Source organism: Callithrix jacchus, chromosome 4 (assembly GCF_049354715.1).
Source record: "Callithrix jacchus isolate 240 chromosome 4, calJac240_pri, whole genome shotgun sequence".
NCBI lineage: Eukaryota > Metazoa > Chordata > Mammalia > Primates > Cebidae > Callithrix > Callithrix jacchus.
The window spans coordinates 131,933,487-131,945,337 of NC_133505.1; the positions used below are offsets into that span (position 1 = coordinate 131,933,487).

At 39.3% G+C, this 11,851-nt stretch overlaps 1 long non-coding RNA gene across 1 annotated transcript in view; it reads left to right on the forward strand.

The window, feature by feature from the left end:
* Window positions 1–10,892, forward strand: part of LOC118152972 (uncharacterized) — a 28,702-nt gene extending 17,810 nt beyond the window's left edge. The window contains exon 3 of the long non-coding RNA XR_004742066.3: window positions 8,074–10,892. This is a non-coding gene — a long non-coding RNA (uncharacterized LOC118152972). The remainder of the gene's footprint in view (window positions 1–8,073) is intronic.
* The last annotated feature ends 959 nt before the right edge of the window (window positions 10,893–11,851 follow it).

The following is an 11,851-nucleotide window of genomic DNA, read 5'->3' on the forward strand; positions in this document are numbered from 1 at the left end:
ACCACTGAGCTTTTTAGCCAACTGTATATTAAGCTTTAGGTGCTTCCTTGGCTGTGTGTGGTGACTCTGCATGTGTTTTAGACAATCTTAAGAACTGTGGGTGACCCATGTCTGGGTTTCCAGTTCAACTTGTGCATGTCTCTGTCATAGCTCTTCTCACCGTGTACTGTAAATGTGATTACTGATCTGTCTCCCCTATCAGACTCTCACCTCCTTGGGACCAGGGACCAGTTTATCCTTTTCTGTGTCTCTTATGCTTATGACTTCCCTGGCAGAGAGGAAGCACTCAGTGTGTATACTTTATGAGGCTCACTAGAACCCTTCTCCAGTAATGAAAATTGGCTTTTCTAATTTTGTAAAGTACACAGACTATTATCTCTCTCCTGAATGGTTGGAGACACTAAATTATCTGACTGGTATTCTCTGGTCATGGGCACAGAGAAACACAGGTTGGGCTTTCCATTTTTCTATTAATTAAATTTCAGTAATGCTGTATTAATTCTATGCATTTTTCCTCTCCTAGGAATAATGACATGTACATTTTGACCCAGTAGTTCTACCTCAGGGAATCTCTTCTACAGAAATAAAGGCACCTAGGCATAAGGGCTCACGATTAAGGAAGTCTCTGGCAGCATTTCTTGTAGAGGCAATAAATTGCAAGTACCCTGACTGTCCATCTACAGGACAGTGTTTGAATAAACTTTGTTATACCCATACTACAGAGCTATACATGTATAGATACAATTTTTTAAAAACATGGAGTCATCCTGTGTATAGTCGTTCTTTGGTATCTGCAGGGGATTGGTTTCAGGACTTATGGGACACCAAAATCTGCAACGCTCAAGTCCCTGATATAAAATGGCATAGTATTTTCATATAACCTATACACATCTTCCCATATACTTTAAATCATCTCTAGTTTACTTATAACCCCTAATACAATGTAAATGCTATAAATAGTTGTTGCAGTATATTGCTTTTCTTATTTATATTATTTTTATTGTGGTATTGCCATGTTTATTGGGTTTTTTCTCTAAATACTCTTAATTTGTGGTTGGTTGAATCCTCAGATGTGGAACCTGTAGATATGAAGTGCTGACTATAAATCATTTTCCTTTTTAATTTAAAACATATCTTGACATCCCTCCAGGTTAACACAAATAGCTGTTTATTATTCTTTAGAATGGATATTATATTAGCTCAGTAGAGTAAGATTAGAAAGAGGAGTTATTATTTTTTCCTTATACATTTATTTGACTTGTACTGAGCATATATCACTTTTGTTATTAAGAATATCTGATAAAGTTAAAAATGTGATAGTAAATGTTCACTCAAAAAGGTCTGTCTTGATTTTTCAAGGTTACTTGGAACCAACTTTCTGAATATGATGAATAATCAAGATGATTAAACACTTTGATCACAAATTTAAGATGTAATGAGTTTGCTTTTTGTTCTTGGTTTTTACAAACTCAATTGAACCATGTTTCTAAAAGAGAGTTTCACAAGGCTTTTAGATAAATGTAGTAGCATTGAAAAAACCACACGATTTCATAGTTGAGGAAAATAAGTAGGATGTTTAAGTTCTGGCATCTTTTAAAAGTCAGTTTCAATATTTTATGGTCACGTTTACTATGTATTTATATGGTGTGCTACGTGTGGCATATCAACCAATGACACCCATTGTTGAGCAGCTAAAATCCAGTCTAACTCACATTATTCTCTCCAATTCTTTATTTTTGTGGCGATATATCTTTCTCCCTGTTATTGTTAGTTACTACTTTGACTAGGTAGTCGTGATTTTTCACTATACAGCTGTCATTTAAAAACTATATTGACATACTTTCCCTTGTCAGGCTGCCCTTGTGAGACAAGCATTTTAAGTGTTACAAGGAGGTGCTGTTACTATTACAAAAGTTATTACAGGAAGGATAAAAGGACTTGGTTGGGAACAGTAGCCCCATACATGAGAAAAAAATAGTTACATAGTTCCAGATCGTTGTAACAAGAGTGTAGGGTACATAAATGATCTCGGGTCACCAGATTAGTGCAGATAATAGAAGGAAATATGTGAACCCAAGGTCCCTGCATGGATATAAACTGGGAAATGCAGAGGAATCCGCAGCATGGTGTACTAGGAGCAGAACAGGGTGCAAACGTATCCTGTGACTGGTTATCAGCAGAACACTGGGCGTGGGTCCAGCTACTTTGATCCTCTAGAGAAGCAAGATGGCTGCGTCGTGTAAAGCTAATTTGGTAGAGTTCACGGGGAGTACAGAGTTGGGTCCTCAAGCAGACTCGAGTGACCTCGCTGTAGGACATATAAGGGCTTGGGTGCCCGCTATTCCCCTAAACAGAAATTCTTGATATTGCTTTGATGTTGTTGTTTTTTCCTTGAGATGCAGTTTTGTCACTCTCAAAACAATTCTAAGGCAAACAACAACAATAATAATGATATGTGGTGTTCTGATAATTTACAGTGTTCTGTTGCTGTTTCTGATTCCAGGATGTAAACAGTTGTCCTTGTCCATACTGGTCTTCTGTCCTTCCCAGCAGATGGTACTGTGGTTGGAAATCTTTACAGGATTCCTGTAGAACCATAGTGACTTTGATGTGTCATTATGCCAAGGCCCAGAAGCTATGGAACATATTACCTTACCAAGAAAGGCCTTCTTTGCAATGCTTTGGCACTTACAAAAATTGTCTTACACATGGAGAGTCCCAGAGTGTGCCTTACACAGTAATAAATTACATTACCAACAGCCATTATGACCTCAGTGAGAGATGCATGCAGCCAAGAGCAGCTACATGTTACTGTCAGTTAATTAGCATTGGTATTCATTAAAAGTGGGAGTGAAGGCCCGGAAACGATCCATTACTCATGGTGAATGGAGTCATGGGACAGCATAAAAGCTAGCCAAGCAACCACTGAAAGCAAGAACCTGGAAGCAGATTAAAGATCAACGAATTGGTTACTTAGTTATAATTCTTTGCTGTGTGCACATACACTCACACAAAAACTCACGCACATTCAAACACTCAGACCACTCTTGTAACTTCACACACATATTTCCATTAGCATCCGTGGTTCATGTTATAGGTTGAATTTTTGCCACCCACCCAAAGAAATATTGAAGTTTTAAACCCTGATGTCTGTGAATGTGAATTTGTTTGGAAACAGAGAATTTGCAGATGTAATAAATTAAGATCAGGTCATACTTGGTTAGGGTGGGCCTTAATCCAATATGACGGGCATCCTTATAAAAAAAGAGAAAACAGAAACATAGGGAGGAAAATGCCATCTGACAACACAAAGACACAGAGGGAAGATGGCCATATGATGACACATACAGACTGCAGTTATACTGCCACAAGCCAAGGAACGCCTGGGGGTATAAGAGGTAAGGAATGATCTTCCCTTGGAGGATTTGGGGGAAGTGTAGCCCTGCCATCACCTTGATATTGATCTTCTACACTCCAGACCTGAGAGAGAATACATTTCTGATATTTTAAGCCACCCAGTTTGTGGTATTTTGTGTGGCAATCCTAGGAAAATAATAGAGTAGCTCACGTCCATGAAACTCTCACTCAGGTTCTGTCTCAATTCAAATTCAAGCACAATAAGCTCATGTACTCTTATTCTCCTACTGTAATCAATTGATGTGTTTTGAGTAACATGGAGGATTAGTCAGAATTGCAAGGTGGCCAGTTACTACTTTGTGCACTTCTTTGGAAGTAAGGAAAACATACTCTTTCATTATGATTCTTCAACCCAGAGACAGTTGTGATAGATTATAGCCAATGTTTTTATTTAGCATATATTTTTCTCATTACTAAGCTAATTTTGATACTCTAGTAAACTTTCTCACGAATAAAGTAGTCCTTGGGGGAAATTTTTTTTTTTTTTTAAGAAGGAGTCTTGCTGTGTTGCCCAGGCTGGAGTTCAGTGGCGCAATCTCAGCTCACTGCAACTTCCACCTCTTGGGTTCAAGTGATTCTCTTGCCTCAGCCTCCTAAGTAGGTGAGATGACAGGCATGCACCATTGTGCCCCACTCATATTTGTACTTTTAGGGGAGATAGAGTTTCACCATGTTGGACAGGCTGGTCTTGAACTCCTGACCTCGAGTGATCTGCCCACCTCAGCCTCCCAAAATGCTGGGATTACAGGCATGAGCCCCCACACCTGGCTTTAGGGAAATTTTTAACATGGCATTTTTTAAACCAATTTCAAATGTTGGCAGAAAAAAATGTTCACAGAAAATTTAAAACAGACTGTGCATGGTGGCTCATGCTTGTAGTCCCAGCACTTTGAGAGACCTAGGCAAGTGAATCACTTGCGGTCAGGAGTTCGAGACCAGCCTGGTCAATGTGATGAACCCCTGTCTCTACTAAAAATACGAAAAGTTAGTTGGGTGTGGTGGTATGTGCCTGTGGTCCTAGCTACTAGGGAGGCTGAGGTCTGAGAATCATTTGAACCCAGAAGGTGGAGCTTGCAGTGAGCCAAGATTATACCACTACACTCCTGCTTGGGCAACAGAGTGAGACTCTCAAAAAATAAAAATAAAAATAAAATTTTTAAATATATGATCTTCCTATCATTCACTTTTTAAAAACTATGTTTTAAATAAGATACTTTCCCAATGAATATTTATTTTCCTTCTTTAAAATGATCTGCATCATTTGCTTTCATACATACTTACTATTTGCAGTGGTTATGGTAGCTTATATTTGTGTGTTGAACTTTATAGAAAATATAAATAATGCAAATTTGGTTTTGCTATCAAAGTGTTCATAGGCTATATATCATGTTCCTGAATTTATAGCTCCTTCCCACCATACTTTTTCTTTGAGCTTCTACTGATGAATCAAACTGTTTGCCTCTACATCTCCAATTGGCTACCTTAAAGACAGTCAAACCAAACATACAGAAAACCAACCTGGTGATGCTTTTTGTCATTCCAAGTCTCTTTCATGTTCTCTGGCTCCAGGAATGGTGCCCCCCTCCATCCATGTTGAAAACCTGTGCTTCAAGCTTAGCATCTCCATCTCTTTCCATCTTCATCATTCTACTTTTATCTAATTAAACACCATTATTTTATTTTACCTGCTAAATGTCTCTGGAATCTGTTTCAATTTCTTCATCCCCTTCACCACTAATTTAGTCCAAATTACTATGATCTTTCCTCTAGATCGCTGCAGCAGCCATCTGATGGCAGGAAGAATAACAGCCACATTGATTTCCACCTCAGCCTCTTTTTCACAAGGCAGCCAAAGGTATATTTTTAGAGAGCAAATAGTACGCCACCTGCCTGTGCAAAGGAGCAATGGTTTTCCAAAGCCCCCAAAGTAAAGCCCGAAATCCTTAACTTGGCCTAGAATTCCGGAATACTTCTCTAAGTTTCAGCTGACACTTCTATCCTCCTTGCACTCCAAACATGGTACCTTCTTACCATGAAGGTGTAACCAATGCACGTTTCTCCTTTGAACTCCAAGGTTTTGCACCTATTGTTTCTTCTTTCTAGAACACTTTTCTCTCCTGTTTTCCTCCCTGAATTCTTCCCATTGATTACCATACATCATTCAGAATTCCACTCAGACACTTCTTTAGGAAAGTCTTTCCAGGTATCCCAGAACAGATCAGGGGTCCTGGTAGGATGTTTATTGGTTCTGTCATTTATTTAACAGTTATTGGGCATCACTGCCTGCGGGGGGCTCTTCTAGGCACTTAGGCTGCAACACTGGACATGAAGACAAGGTCTCTGCTCACATAAGCTTATGATACAGTTGCAAGGAGATGATAACAAACAAGTAAATAAATAAGAAATCACCAAGTAGTGATAAGTTCAATGGTAGAAATAGAATTGAGAAAAGCATTAGGCTTCTCTTAGAAGATGAGATCTAATCTCAGACTTGAGTATCAAAAGGAGCCAAGGACATACAATTCTATGGGAAGAGCATTCTCAGCAGAGGTTCTAGGGAGAGAGAGATTCCCTGAGGAAGAGAAAAATGGATGAAGCATGTGAGTAAAGGGGATTAGATTGTATAGAAGACATAATCAGGGGCAAGGCTAGGTCAAGGTGAGGTGTTTGGATTTTCTTCTGAGGTTTGATGGGAAGTCATTGAAGGGCTTTAAGTAAGGAAATGCCATGACCCCATTTACATTTTCAAAAGCTCACTCTAGCTGCTGTGTGTAGAAGGATTTTGTCTGTAAGCATTTAAGTGGAGCTATCAGATGGAGGCTACTGCAGTAGTCCAGGTGAAAGAGAATGGGGGCTTAGATTACGATAGTAGCTGTGGGGTTAGAGAAAGATAGACAAATGGGGGATGTAGATTGGCAGTAGAGTTAAGAAAAATTGCTGGTAGATTGGATGGAGGATAAGGGGAAAAGAATAATTAGGGATGATGTCCTGATTGTGCATCTAGGTGAATGGTGGTAGCAATTATTGAGGTGGCATGCAGCTTTGAGGATGGGGATACACGAGTCTGGTTTTAGGCATGTGAAGTTTGAGATGTCTATTAGACAGCCAAGAGGATATGTCAGATACACTATAGCTTCTGAGAACCTGGAATTCAGGAGTTAGGTGAAGCCTGGAGTCACAAACGGGGAAACCATATAGATACTGAAGCCATTGGCTGAGATGGAACAGTGACGAGGGACGAGCATTGAGTTTCAGGACATTCTATCATCTGGAGATAGAGCAGAGGACGAGGTACCAGCAAACAATCCTACAAAGGAGCAGCCAGTGAATCAGGACAACCAAAGGCTGGCGCGTCCAGTTAGCCAATAATATAAATAATCTCGTGAACTTAATCCTACTTCAGGAGTTCTATTATTGTTGCAAATTCATCAAAGAAATCTAAACAACCCCTTCTTAATATATTTGATAAAAGCCAGGTGTGGTGGCTCACACCTATAATCCCAGCAGTTTGGGAGGCTGAAGTGGGCGCATCACCCAAATCAGGAGTTCAAGACCAGCCTTACCCACGTGGAGAAACTCCATCTCTACTAAAAACACAAAATTAGAGGGGCATGGTGGCGCATGCCTGTAATCCCAGCTACTTGAAAGGCTGAGGCAGGAGAAACCTGGGAGGCAGAGATTGTGGTGAGCCAAGATTGTGCCACTGCACTCCAGCCTGGGCAACAAGAGTGAAATTCTGTCTCAAAAAAAAAAAAAAAAAAAAAAAATATATATATATATATATATATATATATATATATATGCACACACACACACACACATACATATAAACGAATTCTGTTTCAATCATCAAAATTAAGTTTGTTTGTCCTACCAGTAGGAGATAATCATCCCTTGGAGTAACAAACCTCATTCTCCTTAGTAAGTGGGCACAGGATTAATAGATTTTCCTGTTTCCCAACCCAATAGTGGTAGTTAGCTCCTTGCCTCCTTTCTTTTTAGGTATCCAATACCAATCAGGTAAAAGATGAATTAAAACATATAAAAATAACAAATTTATATCTGAGGATCATGGTCAAATACATTTCCAACAATGTGTGAACACATCAAATGTTGAAAGTAGAAGAAGGTAGGACACCCAGTATATAGGGGTCATTTTGTAGCTTTGCATTGAATATGTGTGTATCTCTATTCAGTTTAAACAGTCAAGGAATCTTCAAAAGAAATAAAGTTTGGGAGAGCAGGGAACGGGGGAGAATTTGAAAAGATAAGCTTAAATAATTTGCCGTACCAAGGCATTTTCCATCCTGGGTGTGTGTTTGCATAAACCTGCGTGTGTGCTTAAGGGTCAGGATCCAGCATGCTCACTTGGGGTAGGAGAGGCTCGTATCAAAACATTCATCAAAACACAGGCTGCATTCCATTTCCACAGCCCAATATCAAGATTGCCCAGAATTACATCTTATGCCATTAGACATCTAATGCAAAGCCATCAAGGCTTTCAGCTTTCCTCGGGGACCCCTTGGGAGGAATTTCTGTCGAGAGTCGGCAACTCAGACCTGCTGCCTGTCAGGAAAGAACCGTGGTACAAGTTTCAGGGAGGGCTTCCGTTGTCAAAACAATAATAGCTGTAATTTTCTCTCCCTCTATTTACAGGAAACAAACTCTTCCTTCCTGTCCTCTGCCTGTAGCAGAAAATAGACAAGCCAAGCAGATGTCCAGGGATGGCGGAGGAGTACCTCGGCTGCAGCTTCCTTGAGAGAAAACAAGCTCAAGACAGCCTTCGGGGCTGGGGGTGGGAGTGCGGGGGTGGGAGTGCAGGCCGGCAGGCATTGGGCTGGGGGCAGGGTGGGGGGATGGGGGATGGAAGGTGGCACAGTATTGTGTTCAGGTTCCCAACTCACTCAAGCCGATTGCCCGTTGCCTTCTTTCTCTCCCTCACTCTCCCTTTGTCTCTTTTGAACTTACTGTGAAACAAATTAACTATATATGGCCAGGGAAATCTCCAGCAGTCCCAGTATTTTTAAACTCTTGTAGTCTCCTGTTTGCACACTCATGTGACGTAGAGGAACTAGATCCAGAGAGTTTCTCATGGGAATCCGGGATGTTTCGCAGTTACTGCTGGCTTTGGTTGCATGTGTTTTTGCCCCTTGCTAATGCAGCCCTTGGGGTTTCATTTCACATCTGAAAGACTTGGGAAGCAGCAGTTTCTGTGAGTGCGCTAAGAATGTACCAGGGAGGCTGTGTTCACAGTGCCTGTCCAGGATGGTCATCGAGGGCCTTAGTAACTTTGCAGCCTCTGCAGCTGGCCTGACTCAGATTGGAGGGTGAACTGCTGGGCAGTTACAAACTGGGGGGCATCAGCAAGGAAGAATTATTCTCAAAACATTCCACTAGCCCTTCACTGTTGAATTCCTCATTGTTGTCAGTTTTTTGTTTTTGTTTTTGTTTTTGTTTTCGTTTTGCTGTTCTTGTGCATTATCCAATTTTGCTGAAGCGATTTTATAAATATGTGCCCCAATCCCCACCTTCCCTTCAGCGTGTGTTTCCAGTGACTGTTTATTTCTCTTTCATATCCTCTTGCTGACATCCCTTTTTACCACTGCAAAGATGTTTCAAAATGTCCTGGATTCAAAACTATTTTATTTTATAAGAAATACATTTTCAAGCAATTTATTCATAAGAGTGACATTATATTTGAGGATTAAATGAAAATAGGGGAACAACTCCCATAGTTACTGAGTGGAAAAAATTACCTTTAAAACAGAATGGAAAATGAAATAGTCATTGTGGGTGTAGCTTCTTGTAGGAATACTAGGTATAGTTAGTTGTCTGGGTTACGCATTACATAACTCTAAGTGCCACCATTCATAATATAGATTTAATTAATATGATTTTCTATCATATATTAGTGAAATGTCTTGAAGGAAGGATCCCTTTTTCTATATTGTACAAAGGGGCCGTATAGACTAGGACTATTCACTCTTTTTGAAGATAGGAATGAATCTTACTCACTTATTTTTTTCCTATTGCAATTTACCTATTATAATCACTACCATTTACAGAGAGCTAACTTTGTATCAGACACTAGTATAAACAATGTTATGCTGGCAATAGAGTTGGAAAAAGAAAAAAAGAAGAAGCCCTGACTTTCAGTGCTTGCCAATTTCCGTAGTGTAAATATCCCCACCATAGCCATGTTCAGGCTACCAAAGTTCTTGAAAGCTCAATGTAGTGTTGAGAAGGGGTGATCACAACTGGCTTTCCGGAGCCATTTCATTTTTAATGAAATGAGTTGGCTGCAACATGCTATTGGTTCTATAATAAGTATTAACAGGCATTAATTGCTGTATTAATGAGTTTTATTTGCTCTGTAAAATATTATTACGCACCCTCATACAGATATAGAAACTGAGGCAATGAGAAGTTATGTTACGTTGAGTAAGGTGACAGAAACAGTAAGCAGTGGAGCCAGGCTTTGAGCCCAGGTTGCCTAGCTCCAGAGCTCATGTACATAGGCCCTAGATCATGCTGGAAGCAATAGTGCAGGTGTCAGCAAATGATTTCTAAATGAGAAAATCTTGATGTCAAGAAGTGTATTACTGCTTTAAGTATTGTATCATTTAGGGTTCCACCAGAGAAACAGAACTTGTAATCAATATACATAGTTAATATGAATATATAATAAATTCACATTATATATTTTTAATGAAATATATATTTAGAAATAATGTAAATATATATGGATATATATTGATTTATTGCAAAGAATTGGCTTACGTGATTGTGGCAGCTGGCTACAAAAGTCTGAAATCTGTACAGCAGGCCTTCAGGAAGGGCAGTCAGAAACTCTCGAGCAGGGGCTGACACTGCTGTCCACAAGTAGAATGTCTTCCTCAAGGAAGCCCAAGTTCTGCTCAATTACTTGAATCAGGCCAACCCAGATTATCTAGGATAATCTTTCTTACACAAACCAAACTGTCATAGGCTTTAACAACACCTACCTTCACAGCAACATCTATATTAGTTTTGATTGAATAACTGGAGCCTATAGCCTGAGTAATTTGACTCATAAAGTGTTGAGTTGAATTGCATTGCCCAAAAATTTATGTTGAAATCTTCACCCCTGGTACCTGTGAATGTGACTTTAATTGGAAATAGGGTCTTTGCAGATGAAATGAAGGTAAGGTGAGGTCATACTAGAGTAGGGTGAGACCTTAATTGAATATGACTCGGTGTCCTTATGAGAAGAAAAGGGAAATGTACACAGAGGTACAGGTAGAGTGCTACAGAAGTGGAGGCAGAGATTGGAGTAATGCATCTCCATGCCAAGAAATAATAAGAATTGGTAGAAGCCACCAGAAGGCATGAAGAGGTAAGGAAGCCTAAGGAAGCCTCCTTCCCCAGAGCCTTCAGAGGAAGCAAAGCAAGACCCTGCCAACACCTTGATGTTGGGCTTCTTGCTTCCAGAACTGTGAGACAATAAATTTCTGTTGGTTTAAGATACCCAGTTTGTGATCCTTTGTCACGGCAGTCCTGGGAACTAATACCACAGGGATCGAAAACATTTCACTGTGATAACAAACTTATTTGTCTACTTCACCAACATCAAGGGCATCACTTTTACTAAAAACAAAGTATGTTTACCACAATTTTCCTGTGACACTCTGCAGTGGCATCGTTGTGGATCCTTTCAAAGTCAGAGGTGTATCTATAAACTAAATTGGATTGCTTTTATTTAATTAAACATATGCAGGAACATATATGCAAAATCACTGAAACAATCACTGGAAGAAATAATTGACTTAAACCAGTGAGCTTGCTATCATAAAATCAACCTTAGTAGTGCATTGAAATAAATATGTATGAATGAGTGAGTGAGGAATAAATGTGTTCATTTCTTCCAGGGCCAGTTATTCATTCTTTGGACTTTAATAGTGTTAGCAGGTCTGTTTAGGGCTAAAAATGATTGCTTTCAGGGTCATCTATTTATTCTTTGGACTTCTATTAGTGTTAACAATTCTGTTTAACGCTAAATATGATTGCTTTCAAGGTCAGTTATTTATTCTCCAGATTTCTATTACTGTTAACAATTTTTTAAAGCTAAATATGATTTAGGAGAATAGTCACAAATCAATGTCAGATGTGATGGGAAACAAAAATGGATTTGATTAATTTTTGCCCATAGCCTATAAATTGTCTCTGATGGCCTTTCCTAAACAGAACAACCAAAATCATTTTCAGCAACAATAGTAGAATTTGAATAAACCTACAGGAATATCTGATAAGTGGACAGCTTTGAGGGTCAACAGTCCTTTTTATGTGTAAATTTCTGCATAGAAGTTAAAAAATTTTTTCTAGTCCATTCTACTACTTAATAATTATGACCGTAATATCTTTGTATCAAGCCAAATTACTTTACTCCAAAGCCCAA